The 18,686-nt window shown below is 41.1% G+C and overlaps 1 protein-coding gene across 5 annotated transcripts in view; it reads left to right on the top strand.

Moving 5' to 3' along the window:
• Positions 1-18,686, top strand: part of ACSL6 (acyl-CoA synthetase long chain family member 6) — a 1,926,773-nt gene that overhangs the window by 396,777 nt on the left and 1,511,310 nt on the right. The gene's annotated exons all lie outside the window — the stretch shown is intronic.

The following is an 18,686-nucleotide window of genomic DNA, read 5'->3' as shown; positions in this document are numbered from 1 at the left end:
GTTGCTCAAACTCACCTGATCTCCACCCTCTTTTATGCCTCAGCTTTATACACTAACTTATCTAAAAACAACATTTCCAAACTCTCTACCTGCTATCACAGTATAGCAAGATTCATTACTTCTACTCCCCTCAGAACTCACCACTGTCTCAACCTCAAACAACTAAACTGGCTAGAGCTAAATAACCACTTACTCTACCAACTATTACTCATCATTCATAAGACACTTTACTACCCTGATGATACTCCTAGCCTGACAAAACTAATTACACCTTATAAAAACCTAGCCACACTTCGCTCTGCCAATAAACTACTAGTATTTGTTACTAAATCGCACAATAAAGCTGGTGACGCATTATTTTCAAATTCCATAGGTAAAAACTGGAATCAACTCCCTCAAGAATTAACTAATCAAGACTCTACTACTCTTTTCAAAAAACATATCAAAGAACATCTTAAAACTCAATGGTTATGTCCTTGTACTAACCCCGACTGAAAACATGTCTCCATACACCTAATCTTCCTCTTCCTCCCTTACTGAGATCCTAACCAACACATTCAATTGCTGAGAGTCACTTCTTAGAACTATGCCTTACTAATAATCTTTTTTTAACGTATTCCTACGTTGTTTCTTTCTGTTTTATTAGTCTAACTATAGTACCATGCCTTTAACTTTTTTCTCATTTTATTTGTACTTTTAATGTATTTTTAGATTCTTTTTGCAATTTTCTCTTTTTTCAACTTGTATATTTTTGTGCATATTAATTTTTTTGTGATATATAATTGTTGCTTACCTGTTCTGGAGCTTTTCTCCCCGGGCCTCGACTGTAAACGGATATATGTCCAGCTTGACTAGCCCGGTCAACAAATGTAAAATAAAATAAATAAAATAATATTAGTTGAGGCCCATAGTAGAATGTTTTCAAGAGTAGAGATATTATTTCCAGGGGGCATGTAGATGGCCATAATGCAAATACTTTTATAGTTATTCATTTTGAGTATTCCCATGACTAGTTTAGCATTGTTAGATTGAGGAATGAGGTTTTGGTAAGGACTGAAGTTAAGTAGGCTATCATAGATTAAGGCTACTCCTCCTCCTTTTTTGTTTTGGCAGTCACATCTGAGTGCTTGAAAGCCGGGGGGAAGGATCTCAGATTCAGTAATGTGGGGTTTTAGCAATGTCTCTGAGACTGCTACTATATCAGGTAGAGTATGGTTAAGCCAGACATGGAAGAGAGCTATTTTGTTTTTTAAACTCTGGGTATTGATTGTAACTAGCTTAAGGAATTTGTGGTTGGAAGTATTGGGTGAGGTAGGGGGAGAAAAGTTAGTACTAGTCTGAGGTCCAGGGTTGGAGTGGATGTCTCCTGCTAGGAAAAGCAGGCTGGAGGAAGAAGGGAAGTGGATCTTTGAATTACTACTAGTAGTTTGTGGGAAGAACAGTTTTGCTTTGGGAGAATGATATTTAATTGAGTAGGGGAGCAGTTTGAGTTTAAAATAGTGAAGTGGGTTTGGTTGAATTAGACAGGGGGATATGATGTGAAAGTGGGATGTGAAGGAGTGGAAAAGGTGGAGGACAGTGGAGGTGGAGGAGGAAGAGGAGGGAGGAAGTTTGTAAGATGAATAGGGGTAGAGAAAACAGTTATTAGGAGCTGAGTAATAATACAGGAGATGAGAAAAGTCTGTGGAAGTGGAGATGTCATCATTGATTGAATTAAGTATAAAGGGAAGTTTCAGGATGTTGTGGGAAGTGTTTTTGGGTAAAGAGGGAAGAGTATGACTGAGATAATAGGAAGATATAGGATGGAGAGAGGGGAGGGAATAGTTAATTGAATGGATTTTGGGCAGGGGAGGTGTAGTGAAGAGATTGGTTGGAGAAGTGGGGGAGGAGAGATTGGGTAAGAATAAATGTAAGTGTACTGGGGGTGGGTGGAATTTAGGAGATAAATAAAACAGCAGGTTACCGCTTATATGATAGAAGTACAATGTTCACTAGTGCAGGAGGATTTATGAGTAGAAGCAGAACGATTACATAGGCGCTATTGCAGCTAAGCGCACCCTGTCATAAATGTCAGTATGAAGGGTGCTACTAAGTTGACTATCAGCATTAGGCCCAGGAACACATGGGCATGTCTAGCATGTGAACAATTCTAACTGGCAAGCACAGGGTAAAGCTACTGCATTGCCTATTTACTTCTAGCTTAGAGTTGCGTTTGTTAGGTTAGACCATTAGGTTATATATTTCTTTTTCTTTTTATCAGAGTGGTAATCCACAGGTCTAGTATATGAACAATTCTAAATGGCAAGTGCAGGGTAAAGCTATTGCATTGCCTATTTACTTCTAGCTTAGAATCGCGTTTGTTAGGTAAGACCATTAGGTTATATATTTCTTTTTCTTTTTATCAGAGTGGTAATCCGAGACTAAATTAAAGAGATGAAGAAAATAGACATGAGTATAAGGAGATGAGGCGCATGGCAAAGAGAGAGGTGGCGAAGGCCAAGGATAAGGCATATAGAGAGTTGTATGAGAGATTGGACACTAAAGAGGGAGAAAAGGACCTGTACCGATTGGCTAGACAGAGGGACAGAGCTGGGAAAGATGTGCAGCAGGTAAGGGTGATAAAGGACAGTGAGGGAAACATACTCACAAGTGAGGAGAGTGTGTTGAGTAGATGGACAGAGTACTTTGAAGGGCTGATGAATGAAGGGAATGAGAGAGAGAGAAGGTTGGATGATGTGGGGATAGTGAATCAGGAAGTGAAGCAGATTAGCAAGGAGGAAGTAAGAACAGCTATGAAGAGGATGAAGAATGGAAAGGCTGTTGGCCCAGATGACATACCAGTGGAAGCATGGAAGTGCTGAGGAGAAATGCCAGTGGAATTTTTAACCAGATTGTTTAATGAAATTTTGGAAAGTCAGAGGATGCCTGAGGAGTGGAGAAAAAGTGTTTTGGTACCTATCTTTAAGAATAAGGGTGATGTGCAGAGCTGCAGTAACTACAGAGGAATTAAATTGATCAGTCACAGCATGAAGTTATGGGAAAGAGTAGTGGAAGCTAGGTTAAGAAGGGACGTGATGATTAGTGATCAGCAGTATGGTTTCATGCCAGGAAAGAGCACTACAGATGCAATATTTGCTCTGAGAGTGTTGTTGGAGAAGTACAGAGAAGGTCAGAAGGAGTTGCATTGTATCTTTGTGGATTTAGAGAAAGCATATGACAGGGTACCTAGAGAGGAGTTGTGGTATTGTATGAGGAAGTCGGGAGTGGCAGAGAAGTATGTAAGAGTAGTACAGGATATGTACAAGGGTAGTTTGACATTGGTGAGGACTGCGGTGGGAGTGACAGATATGTTTAAGGTGGAGGTGGGATTACATCAAGGATCAGCTCTGAGCCCTTTCTTATTTGCAGTGGTGATGGAAAGGTTGACAGATGAGATTAGACAGGAGGCCCCATGGACTATGATGTTTGCAGATGACATTATGATACGTAATGAGAGTAGGGACCAGATTGAGGAGACCCTGGAGAGGTGGAGATATGCTTTAGAGAGGAGAGGAATGAAGGTCAGCAGGGCTAAAACAGAATATATGTGTGTAAATGAGAGGGAGGGTTGAGGAATGGTGAGGATGCAGGGAGTAGAGTTGGTAAAGGTGGATGAGTTTAAGTACTTGGGATCAACAGTTCAGAGTAATGGTGAGTGTGGAAGAGAGGTGAAGAAGAGAGTACAGGCAGGGTGGAATGTGTGGAGAAGAGTGTCAGGAGTGATTTGTGACAGACTGGTACCAATAAGAGTGGAAGGGAAGGTCTACAAGAGGGTAGTGAGACCAGCTATGTTATATGGGTTGGTGACGGTAGCATTGTCGAAAAGGCAGGAGTCAGAGCTGGATGTGGCAGAGTTAAAGATGTTAAGATTTGCACTGGGTGTGACTAGGATGGACAGGATTAGGAATCAGTATATTAGAGGGATGCTGGGTGTATTGGGAAAAGGATGCTAAGGATGGAGCTGCCAGGTAAGAGGAAAAGAGGAAGGCCTAAGATGAGGTTTATGGATGTGGTGAGAGAGGACATGCAGGTGGTTGGTGTGAAAGAGCATGATGCATAGGACAGGAAGAAATGGAAACAGATGATCCGCTGTGGCGACCCCTAACGGGAACAGCCAAAAGTAGATGATGATGGTAATCCGAGACTAAATTGAGATAATTGCTGCACTGAAGTTCGACAACATGCTATTGCCATTTGTAAGCGCAAGGATGACTGTAAAACCTCAGCGTGGCTAGGTTAGAAGGTTAACACATGCTGGTGATTAGTGGAGAGGACTCCGGCCCAATTACTATACAATTAAGCACCTTTTGTTGGGTGAATTGTGCGGAGGGGCAAGAATAGTTGTCTGCCGACTGTGGTCATACAAGCTATGGGACAATCACATGTACCAGTGATAGCAGTGGATAAAAATAAGAAACAAAAATGGTACAATACTATTTGAAAGAACAAAATAATAGTTACATTTGCCAGATAAGCATGCGACTCAAGCACCATGAAGTTGGTAGTGCTGGTCAGGTTCCTAGATTTGCAATGATTCAGTATAGGAGCCATGGTGTGCGACAGAGAGGTAATTTACAAAATACGCATATGGGTGGATTCTATGCATTACAGTTCACAGAGCTGTGTTGCAGAAAAATAATCAATAGAACATGTCATAAATGCCTAAGTAAAACAGAAAAAACAGATACACACTTACATAGTAAATACGAAGTGAAAGGCCAGGGAACGCTCAGCAGCCACACGCAGAGTAGGAGATTTAAAGATGGCGCCTCCAGAAAGCTAGTTCCATATGATAGGTTTGGAGCGGATGTAGTAAGGTAGGGGGGAGGAGTAAGGTGGGGAAAGCAGATGCTGACCAGAAGACTAGGCTAGGAAGGGGGTGCAGGATAGAAATAGATTCTAAGGCTCTAATAGGCTGGAAACGAGAAGGTAGTGGGGAGAAGGGAGAAAGAAACAGAAAAATAATAATAAGATGAAGGAGGGGGTCAGTGCAGCTAGTACAGACTAGGCACAGAAGCAGGGTTAGTGCCCAGAGGAAAGGACAGGGAGAGAGAACTTTAAGGGTATTATAGAAAAGGGAGAGAGATTGATGAAAATAAAGAGTAGGGTGAGAGAAGTTAAAGAGAGATAAGGAAGGGCTCAGTATAGCAAGTACAGGCTAGGTAGAGTATCAGGGTGAGGACCCAAAGGAAGGACACAGCAGGGAGAAAAACAATCAGTATAGTAGAAGGTAAGAACAGAGGAAGGTAAGTAAGGAAGGCAGAGGTTGTGGGTGTAAGGAAGGGAAAACTGAGAGGCTGTAGGGAGAGTAAGGGCTAGTATAGGGCTAGAGATGAAGAAGAGGGCGAGATACTATGGTTTATAAATTATAGTAAGTGGAAAGTAGTGTGATAAGTGAATTAGAGGTGGGAGAAGACCACCATCTAGTGGTCGAAACCTGTAATTACAATGAGTGGAGACCACAGTAGAAGGTTGGAAGAAAAAAAGAATTCAGAAGGGAAAGGCTTGAAGAAGTTAGAAATACTAGAAAGGCTGGGATGACTTTGGTAAGGAGGGTACGAGGTACAAGAAAGCAAGCAGAGGGGTATGGCTGCTGGCTGTTATGGTGATTTAAACTAGACACCTAGCAAGTATCACAACACTAACACATACATGTAGAATAAGATAGAACCTTATTTAACATACAATCCTAGTTTATCTTGGATTTCAGTCCAGGGAATACTTTGGTTACCCAGGTGAGGAGATACATAAGCAGGGTAAGGTAGGTGAATATAGTTGGTCTTTGAAGTCCAGCAGGGCACAACTGGAAATAGAAAAAGTAGGTAAAAGTAGTTTGCACAAATAGTAAATATGAAGTTAAAGGCCAGGGAACGCTCAGCAGCCACACTCAGAGTAGGAGATTTAAATTAAAATATAATTGCACAAATAAAGACCTGCGTTGTCAGAGAGTTAAAGCATTTTTGTGAAGGCAAAAAGAGAGGCATTTACATTTCTTGATGTTATAGCTGTTGTCAGGATTACTGAGTGGTTTGAGATAATAGTTCGGTTTGCAGTCCTCTCGGAAGTGTGATCAGCAAATCAAATGTGTGTGCAAAATTTCTGTTTTGGGTAACAGTGATTTGTGACTCAAGAGACCATCCTTGTTTTAGCTCTGTATTTATAAGACGTGGTTCCTTTTCTTGCAGTTTAACTTAGTGATGTACTGCATTAGGTATGCTCATTAGTTAGCTATGCAAGTTTGCCTCAGTCATTAAGATTCATTTTTCCACCAAGGTTTTTAAGATAAATAGATCTGTAAGATGGTATATAAGGCTCATTTTAATGTTGATTTTACTTAGGCTAACCACATAGATTATTTAAAACTATCATAAATCATGCCATATTCTTACCTCTTGTTTATGGATTTTTTTTAATCTTGATTTATCAATTTGTATTTTGTGCAAGTATATATTTTCCACAAATGAAACGTTTGTGAAAAGATGATCTGATGAAGTCCAGTTACAGGATGAAAGCTGTTATCAAGCATGAATAAAGCGGAGTTCTTTCAGTGACTAAGTCTGGTTGAATGTTTTACTTTTATTATTTTAAAACTTAGTAGAGATTTTGAAGTTTTGAACTGCTTTTTTATTGTTCTTGTATGCTGGATTTTAGTTAGTTGGCTTGTTTTTGTAACAAACATGTGAAAACAACCTGCTGCTCTTACATGGGCTCAACTATATTCCTTGCATCTCTGATTTTGTCTATGTACTTGTTCATCCTGTGGATCAAATTTTGGATGTGCACAAGGGTCCCGGATATGAGATGGATTTACTAGAACCACTGGTGATTTTTTTCCCTTTGGCTGGTAATTGTATGTACAAGCTGACCCCAACTTAGCATTCAATTATTTCTTAGACAAACTCACCATTGTTCTGGATGCAATACAAAATATGTTTGATAAAAGCCTCAAATGGTTTTGTTCTGAGGTTAAACATCTGACTAACAGTTATGGACTCCACTCCACTCAGTAAACAGACAGTGCCAACAGCTTTGAAAATGAGTACAGAAACTTCCTAATAGATAAAATACATAAAATAACCAGAAAATTCCCACCTTTTAATAGCCTCCACTTTCCGTTAGCTCCTTAAAAGTCAGTCAAGTTCTGTCATCTCAGTTACACACTGGCAGCCTATTCTCCCACTTTTTATTTTAGGCAGATTTGTGAAATTAAAAAAATAAGGAAGCTCTACTGTAATTAGATAATAAAGACTATGCATTCTCATTCCTAAAAATAACTTCTGCACACTAGCAAAATATATGAAAAAACAGATCTACACTAATTATTTAATCATAAAATGAGTATGGCCTACTCTGTGGTGTCCAATAAGGCTTTAGAAAAGCCTTTCACCCCATCACTGCCTTATACAGAACCACAAGCACAATCTACAACAATAACATGAATGAATCTAAACTAACAGGAAAGAATTCTTCATAGATATGGCTAATGCATTTAAAACATCAAGACTTTCTACTCTTCATACTTAGTAAATTTAACTTCAGGAACCCAGCAATAAGATGGATTAAAGTTCCCTGCACTATAGAACATTCCAAGTATAGTTTAACTCCGTCTTTACTACTCAAGGTATCCTTAATATGGAGTTTCCCAAAGGTTCCATTCTTGGTCCACTGCTATTCTGTCTATCTCTTTATTAACATCACCACATACCTCAATCACTTTAACCTTATCATGTATGCCAATAAGATCCTGGCCTAGAATCCAGTCATAACCTATACATCCTGAAGCACAAAACATCAAACCACTTCCACAAAACTATACAATTGAACCTACAAAACCAGGCTGTTCATTAACACACTCAAACCTAGCATTATGATCTTTGGAACATCAAAAAAGCATGCAAACTGTCCCCACTTGTGCATATCTGACTTAAACAGCAACCTGCTTCGACTAGTCTTTGAACAAATGAAACAAGGACATACCCTAGACACCTCACTGTCCTTAAGTAAATGCATTGATGATACCATTACTAAAACCCTTAACCAGTAGCATAGCTAAGATGGGATGAGACAGTCAACTGCCCTAGGAACCAAGTATTAGGGGGCGCAATCAGCCATCCATCATCCCGATCACTCTTTAGTGCAATATTGATATTGCATTTGTTCATAGGTTCATAGGTAGGTACTAGGCTATCGGCCCTGGGGCCTATACAAGCCCAGCCAAAAAGATACCCTGGCTTTTGCCACACAAGAAAATTATTTTCCTGTGCCCCTGTCGAGCAGAGCCACAGAACTGATCCCTGGGGTGAATTTCCTATTTCCCATCCAATCATCAAGATTTTTCTTGAAGAGTGCTAATGAGGAGCTTTCTTTGATATAGATAGGTAGTTTATTCCAGAGTATGGGAAGTCTCTGGGACAGGAATCTATCCCTCCAGCATGTTCTGTTTATTGTGGTGACAAGGTTTAGGTCCCTAGCCCTAGTAGCTCAGAGGGATTGGGATTTCTTTAAGTGGATCATGTCCAACAGCTCTGGGTTTGACATAGCTTTGTATGTTAGGCAGAGATCACCTCTGAATAGGCGATATGTGATAGAGTAAAGCTGGAGTTATTTGAGATGGTCTGCGTAGAGCATGTGTTTGAGGCTGGTAATCCTCTTTGTGAGGTATTTCTGTGGCCTTTCTAGTTGTTGTAGATGTCTTGTGAGGTACATACCAAAAGGGGCGTTGTACTCTATAATGGGTCTAATGAGTGATGAGTAGAGGGGAACAATGACCTCTTTTTTTCTGGATGAGAAACCTTTTGCGATGAGGTGTGCCATGTAGAAGGATTTCCTGACTACTGTGGAGATGTGATTATCAAAGGAGAGACTACTGTCCACCTGTGTTCCAAGGTCTCTTATCACACTTTCGGTGTTAAGTATACTTCTGCCTATGTTGCAGTTTATGGGTACAGAGTTTTTACCAAATGGAATGACAATGCACTTTTTGGCATTGAGCTTGAGGCCATGGCTTTGACACCAGGCATCTGTCTCAGTGAGGCCCTTTTGTAGGATGTCCACATCGTTAAGAAGTTTGGATTATGGCTCCTAGTTTGCAGTCATCTGCGAACTTCATTAGCCAAAGACTTTCTGTGCTAGCCTGTACTTCAGATAAGTAGATAAACAGGAGAGGACCCAGGACTGAACCCTGTGGTACTCCACTTGTCACTGGTATGAAGTCAGATTTGGAGTCTGCTACTTTCACAGTGTGGATTCTGTCAGTGAGCCAGTTGGCAACCCATCTTGTGACATAGGGATTTTTTTACCTAGTTTAGTGAGTTTATCTATAATTCCAGAGTGCAGGATGGTGTCAAAAGCCTTGGCAAGATCTAGATAGGCTGTGTGAACCACCTTACCTTTGTCTATGGCTTTTGTGACTGCTTCAAAGAAGTCTATCAGATTTAGGAGACATGATCTGCCTTTTACAAACCCGAACTGGGTGGGGTCCAGAGTTTGGAGATTACCCATGTCTTTGTTGATAAGTTCCATGATGATACATTTCATGGCCTTGAAGACCAGGCTCGTCAGGCTAATGAGGCGGTAGTTCCCGGGGTCCGTGGTGCCTCCTCCCTTGTGGAGTGGGATAACCACCTCTGTGTGCCATTCAGCAGGCACAAAGCCTGAGGTGAGGCTATGACTGAACATGGTACTTAGGTGGGGTGCCAGTTCTTTCTGTAGTTTGTATAGAATGCAGCCTGGGATGTTGTCTGGTCCCATGGATACTGTGTTCTTGGCTTTGAAGAGGGTGGTTTTTACCTATGCAGCCGTGATTACAGGAACTTTGCATTCTTCCGGTATAGAGATGGGCTCTTTAGGGGGTGAAAGGTGGGTAAAGTTAGCACTGAACCTATCTGCCAGGATGTTGGCAATATCAGTTGGGTCTGTATATTTAGTGTCATTGTGCTGTAACTCAGAGCAGATCAGAGTGTTGCCATTGAGATTCTTAACATAGCTATAGAATGCTTTGTGGTTGTCTTTAGAATCAGTGGCAATTTTGTTTTCATATCTAACTTATGGAGTATTTTATCAGGGATCTCAGCTTCTTACTGAGGCTGACCAGGGAGCTCCTCCACTCATGGGATTTTACTCTCTTTTGCAACAGTTTCTTCCTTCTGTTGTACAGTTTGTTTATGGCAGGGGACCACCAGATTGGCTTCCTTTTTTTGGAGGATAGCATCTTGGTTCTGTTTGGGATAGCACGATCCATGCACTCGTGTAAGTGCTTATAAAGTGCAATTGTGTAGGATTCAGTAGTCGTGACTTTATTGTCCATCTGCATGGGTGTCATGAAGTTCACCACTTCTGTCTTAAGAAGCATGAAGTTGGCTTTGGAGAAACTTTTACCATGGTTTCCTTAATGGGGGGTGGGGGCAGGATGTGGATATCTAGGGTAATTAGCTTATGGTCAGATTAGACCGATGAGGCATTGACTTCAGGTGTGGAACACCTCTGGATATTGTTGCCCCTGGTGGGGTGTGGATAAGTTGATCCAGGGCATTGGAGTTTATGAATTCCAGAAAGCATTGAGTGAAGGAGTTGGTACATGAGTAGTTTTCCCAGTTAATGGTGGGGTAGTTGAAATCGCCCATTATTAGGGTGTTTGGTTGAACCCGAATATTTTCCAGTACATCAAGAAAAGAAGATTGGGAACCCTGGGGCATGATGGAGGGATCTGTAGCAAGCTACAATTTGGACTGCAGTTTTGCCCAGAGTTAGTTGCACTTGGATAACCTGGGCTGCATTATGCTGAGCAACTAGCCTGGAGGTATGGATATCCTTAATGAATATGGACACACCTCCGCCTTTGGTGTTCCGGTCTAGGTTACATGGCCGAAAAGTGTGGTATGAGTTATAGCCTGGTAGTGCAAGGGAGCTCTCTGGAGCCTTGAACCAGGTCTCAGTCACTGCACAGATATCAATGTTCTCCATTTTAAGGAGTGCCTCGAGTGAGTGCATTTTGAGATTTAGACTTCTAGCACTGAGTAGCATCAACCTCAGTTTTTGCTTACCTGTTCCTGTTATGGTGGTGAATTTGAACCTTGCCTAAAAAAGGCACTATCGGGGCAGCAAGAACCTTAGCCAGTATCCGGTCTCCCAGGGGTGACAGGTGCAGACCATCTCTGGCAAAGCATCGTGGTCTGTCGACCATGTCATCCCAAGCAGACAGATACTGGATCCCCTTAGAATGACACCAAAAGCATAGCCAATTGCTGAAGTCAATCATTTTGTCCTTGTACTGCGGCATCATTCTATGTGATGGCAGAATGCTACTCAGGGCTAGGGTCATACCTGCCTGGGCTACAAGATCAGAGAGCTCTTCCATGTCTCTTTTCATGTAGTCCAGGGAGGTATGTCTCAGGTCGTTCACACCAACATGGACAATGACAGTCATATTTGTACTTGTTGTGGAGTGACCTGAGTGCATGGGTTATGTGGCGGATCCTGGCACCTGACAGGCAGCTGACAGTAACCTTCTCCTTGTTTAGCCTAGTGAGTGGGACATCAGTGTGCCTGACTATAGAGTCACCTATGACTAGTGTGTTGGGTACGTTGTTTTGCCTTATTGGCTGAGGTTGAGTGGGACACTGAGTCTGCGGACTATGTGTCATTTGGGTTGTGTTGGGGGGGGGTGGAGGTTGCTTGCATTTCTGTTTTGGAGTTTCTGTTGCTTGAGCAGATTATTATTGAGAGCCTCCATGAATGTTTTTGTGTTTCTATGTGTGGATTTTGGTGGTGTAGATTTAGTGAGACTATGTGATGAGTGTGGTGTGGTGCAAGTGTTTACCTTCTCCTCTTGACTGTCAAGTTCAGTCTTGGTTGGAGAGAGCTTTACCTCCAGTTTGGCTAGATAAGTGCATCTCTCACAAGTTGTAGTGTTGGGTGGTAGGAGGAGAGGGTTGTCTGTGTACATGAGGCAATTTTTACATTCCCCCAACATGCCCAGATTCATCAGACAGACAGGAGAGAATACTGGGAACTGACCCTTGGACATGCCTGAATAAAAATAAAATTTCCTCTAGATAAGTGAGGAAAGTGAGTAAAAGAGCTTCTTTTTCTCTAGGTAATGAGAAAGGTTGAGTGCTGTAGTAATTAGTAGGTTATTTAGTGCTTACAACAAGTTCTGAATAAGTGCTAATCAAGAATAAGCAAATTCAAGTGCTAAAACTAAGAATCTGTATCTGGACTAAACTAGTTACAGGAAAGCGGGGAAACAAGTGCAAATGCAGGCTTTTAAATCAGAAAGTTGAGAGAGATGGAAAAACTGCCCAAACGGCCAATAACTACAATTTCTGGGCCAGAAACACTCCTTATGTGGTAGATAGGTTACCTAGTGCTTACCACTCCCACTGATAAGCTAGAAGGCTTCCCTCCAACACTGATAGCTTGGGTGGGGGGGGCTCAGAAGCTTACATACAGTCCTGGATACAGCAAATCTGAATCTGGACTACACTAATTACAGGAAAGGTAGGAAACAGGCTTAGATTTTTTATATATACAGAAAAGTAGCTAAAACAGCAGTAAAAACAATTCAAATGCAGTGCAAGCTAGCACACTTGAGTATGTAGCAATGTTAGACCAAACAGTTTAAAAAAATGCAATTAAATTAAAAATGACTAAAAACAAGTGCAGAAGGAGTCCATTAGGTAGAATGAGGTAAAGAGATGGGATTGGGGTGTGTGTCCCAGATCAAATCTACAGTGGGGGCGGGCAACTGCAAAAGACAACAATACAGGAATAGGGAGGGTGGGTAGGAGAAAACCAACACCTTCAGCAGAGATCTGAAAAACTATACAGTGAAGCAAAAATAACAGTGCACAACTCTGAAGACAGCCAGCAATGATATAAAATTAGTCAAACAACAATTACCATTACACAACTCTGAAGGGCCAGAAAAATATACTCAGCTCTGTATATCTCCAGATAGTTTGAAGAGCACTCTGTCAGGACACAGGAAGGCTCCAGCAATGATTGTGGTCAAACCTGAGCACTGTAGCACTCTGTATGAGGTCTAAAGTGTAGCAGTTTGTTACCCTTTAAAACTAAAAAATAAACTTTTTTTAGCTAAAACCTGAGAGCTGCAGTTCTCTGTGCATGGCATAAACTGTAGCAGACTGCTCACTACATTTATAATATGCAGTTTGCTACAGTTTAAAAGAAGAAATTATTATTTTCTACTTTACCTCAAACCTGAGCACTGCAGCAATCCATGTAGTCAGGGTATAAAGTACTGCAGCAATGGTATGCTACATTAGTAGCAAGCAGTTTGCTACAGTTTAAAAGTAAAAATATGGATATATGTTTTTAAACTAAAACCCAAGTGGTGTCATGCTCCTTGCAGGGTATAAACTACAGCAACTGTAGCAAATAGTTTGCTATAGTTTAAAAGAGGAAATTTTTTTTAACTTAATCCTAAGAGCCATAGCGCTCCATGCAAGCTGGGTATAAACTGTAGCAGCTGTTTGCTACACTTTTAAAAGAATAAGTACTTTTTCTACTCATTTAAATGTGAAGAAGGAGGGGCAGGACACAGAAATGGGACCTGGATGGTTGGGGCAGGAGGGAGGCAGGTTGTGTTGTGCAGGAATGGATTGTTTTTTTTTTTTTTTTTTTGTGCCTTTTACTTAAAGAGCTGAGGGGATGGGTTGCTAGTTTATGGGTACAGCACAGGGCAGTGGTTGAACCAGCTGAACTTCTGCCCTTACAAACCCTAACTCTTCTATAAAACCTCCACTTTGCTAATTCCAACAAACCACAAAGCCTTAGCCAAAAACTTATTAATCCTCAAACTGGAATAATGACTACCATTAATAACATTCCACCAGAGTATCTTCTTCTTCTTTCGGCTACTCCCGTTAGGGGTCACCACAGCAGATCAACTGTTTCCATTTCTTCCTGTCCTCTGCATCTTGCTCTGTCACACCAACAACCTGCATGTCCTCTCTCACCACATCCATAAACCTTATCTTAGGCCTTCGTCTTTTCCTGTTACCTGACAGCTTTATCCTTAGCATCTTTTTCCCAATATACTCTGCATGTCTTCATGTTCTGTTTGTATATTCCTGTGTTGCAATTCTCATCTTGTGTGCATTTTAATATCATAAGGACCAAATTCCTGAGGCAGATAGTTTGTATGTTATAGAACATTCCTCTGGTAATGCGAAAAGTATAACTGCGTTGTATACCACATATATTAGACCAACTATTCTGTAGGTATGTATGTATACCAACACTCAGCTTAACAGACTGAAACATGTCAGGAAAGCTCAACAGATATATTGCATCTGTTAAAGAATGTTGTTATACGGAAAGATGTCCTGGGCTGAACTTTTTTTCTTTGCACTAGAGGTTTTATAGGAAGAAAGCAGTTGTGGTTTACTCAGCGTACAAGGATGAGATGAAAACAAGCTTTACTTAATTTGAGTATGAGTTCCAACACTTCTAGACTTGCTTCTCCCATTATTTATGTCCCCCTGTCTTTCTTTAGTGGAACTGTATGTCTTCAAGAAAATCACCCTTGTTCACCCCTACCTTTCTTATTTTTCCTTGCCCAAAACAGTTATTAAATGACTTTCAGCTCCAAGCTATTATCTGTGCATAGTCAACATTGACTCAGTTCACTCAACTCTCTCTTTAGTGTGCTGTTATTTTTCTATAAAAATGACTGAAAGCAAATAGATATGTATGTAACAGTGAAGTCTACAGTTTGAACACCAGTCTTTGGGCTATATTTTTATGTAAATTATAAATATTATGGCAGCCTAAAACAAAGAACCTTGGCCACTATAATAGTTCCATTTTTTAGACCACAGCAGTTCCACTGGTATTTTCTCCTTTAACTGTGCTCCATTTGTTGATTTTAGCAGCCCACGGTCTCTCTTCCTTAAGTTTATTTCTCTTTTTGTGTAACCACTTTCAGTTCTGCGTCAGTATTTTTACAGAGCTGCACTTCTGCATTCTGGCTTACTTTTTCTCATTGTCTTGCTGGTCTGGGGGTTTGAGCTAGCCCTTGGACTTTGAAGTTCAAAGTCCATATAAACCTCCTTACATTATACAGTTGTTCAAACCCTCGGGTACAATTCTTTACTGTTATCACCATTAGTCAGGTCAAGGTGATATTGGACTAACTCTTCTACTAAAACTGCATCGAAGAGCAACAAAATCAAGACTTTCATACTAGCACACAGGCCTTTTAAACTGCATTGTTCCTTTTCCTTATCTCTCTCAGCAGAGTTGTGGCTAAGTTCAGTCACAGATTGATTTTTCTCTGTCTCTTTGCCAAGTTTTCAACCCATTTTGTTCACCCTTGCTATTGCTCGGGCTCACTCTGCTCCCCAACATTAGCCCTTATTCCCACCCACCCCTATTACTCTACATTTATGCTTCCATAGCACAGCACACATATTCCTCAAACCAATACCATCAGTTCCCTCCAAAAGAAAAATAATCAATAGAATTAATCCCAACAATAACACCCACTCCAGTTTACCCCCTAAGACACTCTCTCAATCTCTATCTTAATAGTTGCCCCCATAACTATCATATTACATCTCTATAACCAACCCAATACTCTCCTAACATCTTCTAATCATAATTTACAACACAGATAAAATCCAAGTTAAATAAGATGCCCCTAACTCAGATTATTTTACTATTCCTCCTCGCTCCACTAGCCTTCATCAAGAATTATCAAATCCACCTCCTTGAAATACTTAGGACTTCAATCAGTCCTCACAAAGAATAGCAACATCTACCCAGCTTGTCTTTCTCCATAGTATGCTATCTCTATAAACCGACCATATCTGATTTATTTATCTATAAAAATTTCAAAACTAAATATCTAAATTTATGATCAAATGCCAAACAAGACCAAAATATAACTACAAACAATCTTTCCTCTGTAAAATATCAATTCAAAAGGTTAGTGGGGATATTCATCCCAACCCAGATCCCACTGCTCATAGAACTATCACTTCCTAACCTAAAATAAACCAGTCACCTAATACATCTCAACAAAAAACAGAACCCAAACTCACTTTACGAAATATGAACCCTAGAAGTATGTGCAATAAAATCCAAGACATACATGCCTACCTTGCCACATACACTCCTGATGTAATCATAGCATCTGAAATTGGGTTAAAAAAGAAATAAAAGATAATGAGACCCCCCCCACCAAGGATACAATATACTTAGACATGACAGACAAAACAAGCATGCAGGGGGTGATCATCTATAACAGTTCCCTAACCAGCACCTTACTTCCACAGGAAATACCCACATTTAACAACCCTGAACTTCTACTAACACTCCTAAAAATCAACAATAGGAAAACTATATGCTTAACAGCAATTTATATACACCAGGAAATAACACTGAAGCTGCAAAAAACATCCTGTATTGGATATCCCAACAAATTAATCACAAAACTATAATACTTGGGGAATTAAATATAGACTGGTAACTCAGAAATTCTACTACCCCCACTGAATCCATAAACGTGTACAACTTCATAGGTTCATAGGTAGGTACTAAGCTATCTGCCCGAGGGCATTTATAAGCCTAGCCAGAGTGTGTCGGCTTTTGCCACCCCATTGATTAATTAACTGATCCTTTGTCAAGCAGAGCCAATGAAGTGATCCCAGGGGTGTATTTTCTGTTACCCATCCACTCGTCAAGGTTTCTCTTGAAGAGTGTTAGTGAGGAGCTCTGCCTGATGTAATTTGGAATTTTGTTCCAAAGCATGAGGAGTCTCTGTGACAGGAATCTATCCCTTCAGCATGTTCTATTTATTGTTGTGGTGAGGTTTAGCTCACTAGAATGTGTGGCTCGCAGTGACTTGGATTTCTTTAGGTGGAGCATGTCCATCAATTCTGAGTTGGACATGGCTTTGTAAGTCAGGCAGAGATCACCTCTGAGTAAGTGATATGCAACTGAGTACAGCCTGAGTTTTTTCAGTCGGGCTGCATAGGATATATGTTTGAGGCCAATAATCCTCTTGGTGAGGTACTTTTGTGGCCTTTCCAGCTGTTGGAAGTGTCTTGTGAGGTACATCCCAAATGGGGCATTGTACTCTATGATGGGTCTAATGAGTGATGAGTAGAGGGGCACTATAACCTCTTTATTTCTACATGCGAACCCTTTAGTAATTAGATGGGCCACATAGAAGGATTTCCTAACTACTTTGGCAATATGATTGTCAAAGGAGAGATTACTATCTACCTGGGTCCCCAGATCTCTTATTACCTCTTCTGTATCAAGGGGGCTGCCACCTATGTGGTACTTTGTTGGTGTTTTGTTTTTCCCAAATGGGATGACTATGCATTTTTTGGTATTTAGCTTGAGGCCATGAATTTGACACCAGGTGTCCGTCTCAGTAAGGCCCTTTTGGTGGATGTTCGTGACAGCCGGAGAGTCAATTATGGCTCCCAGTTTGCAGTCATCAGTGAACTTGGTCAGGCATAGTCCTCCTGTGTTTGCCTGTACTTCTGAGAAGTATATGCCGAACAGTAGGGGTCCCAGGACTGAGTCTTGCGGGACACCACTTGTAACTGGTTTTAGAGTCGGACCTGGAGGCCACTATTCTTACCGTGTGAGTTCTGTCTGTAAGCCAGCTGGGAACCCATCTCATGACGTATGGGTTTATGATCAGGCTAGTGAGTTTTTCTGTAATACCTGAGTGGGGAACAGTGTCAAAACCCTTGGCGAGGTCAAGGTAGGATGTGTGAACCACCTTCCCCTCTTCTGTGGTCTTGGTGACCGTCTTGAAGAAGTCAACCAGGTTTAGTAGGCATGATCTGCCCTTAACAAAGCTGAACTGGGTCGGGTCAAGTATTTGGAGGTTCCCAATGTCTTTGTAAATGAGTTCTGTAATGATGAGCTCCATAGCCTTGCAGACCAGGCTAGTCAGGCTTATGGGGCAATAGTTACCAGGGTCAGTTGTGGCCCCTCCTTTGTGGAGATGAATAACCATTGCTGTGCGCCATTCTATGGACACATAGCCTGTGTAGAGGCTGAGGTTGAACAGCGTGTTTAGGTGGGGGATTAGTTCATTCTGTAGTCCATGGAAGATGCAGTCTGGGACACCATCTGGTCCCACTGACGCTGTGTTTTTTGGCTTTTGAAAAGGCTGTTTTCACCTGTGCATCTGTGATTTTTGGAACACTACACTTTTCTGGTATTGTTGTGAGCCCTTTTTGAGGTGAGAGGGGGGTGAAGTTTGCACTAAATCTATCTTCCAGGATGTTGGCAATATCAGTAGGTTCAGTATATTTTGTACTAAATTGCACTAGTTCAGTGCATATCTGAGAGTTGCCACTTAGATACTTAACATAGCTAAAGAAGGCTTTTTGGTTATCTTTTGAATCCTTGGCCATTTTTCTTTCAAAGTTAGCCTTGGATGATTTCATGAGGGACCTTAGTTTCTTACTGATACTGATCAGGGATGTCTTTCCTTCTTGGTATTTGCTTTTTTCTGAACTAGTTTCATCCTCCTATTGTATAGCCTGTTTATGGCAGGTGTCCCCAAACTGGTTTCCTTCTTTTAGAGGAGTGAGTCATGGTTTTGCTAGGGATGGCATGATCCATGCTTCCTTGTAGGTGCTCATAGAGTGCAT

Source organism: Protopterus annectens, chromosome 4.part0 (assembly GCF_019279795.1).
Source record: "Protopterus annectens isolate FY-2018-M chromosome 4.part0, PAN1.0, whole genome shotgun sequence".
NCBI classification, from domain to species: domain Eukaryota; kingdom Metazoa; phylum Chordata; order Ceratodontiformes; family Protopteridae; genus Protopterus; species Protopterus annectens.
Note: the sequence above shows the minus strand (reverse complement) of the source record. Positions and strands in the feature narration are given on the sequence as shown.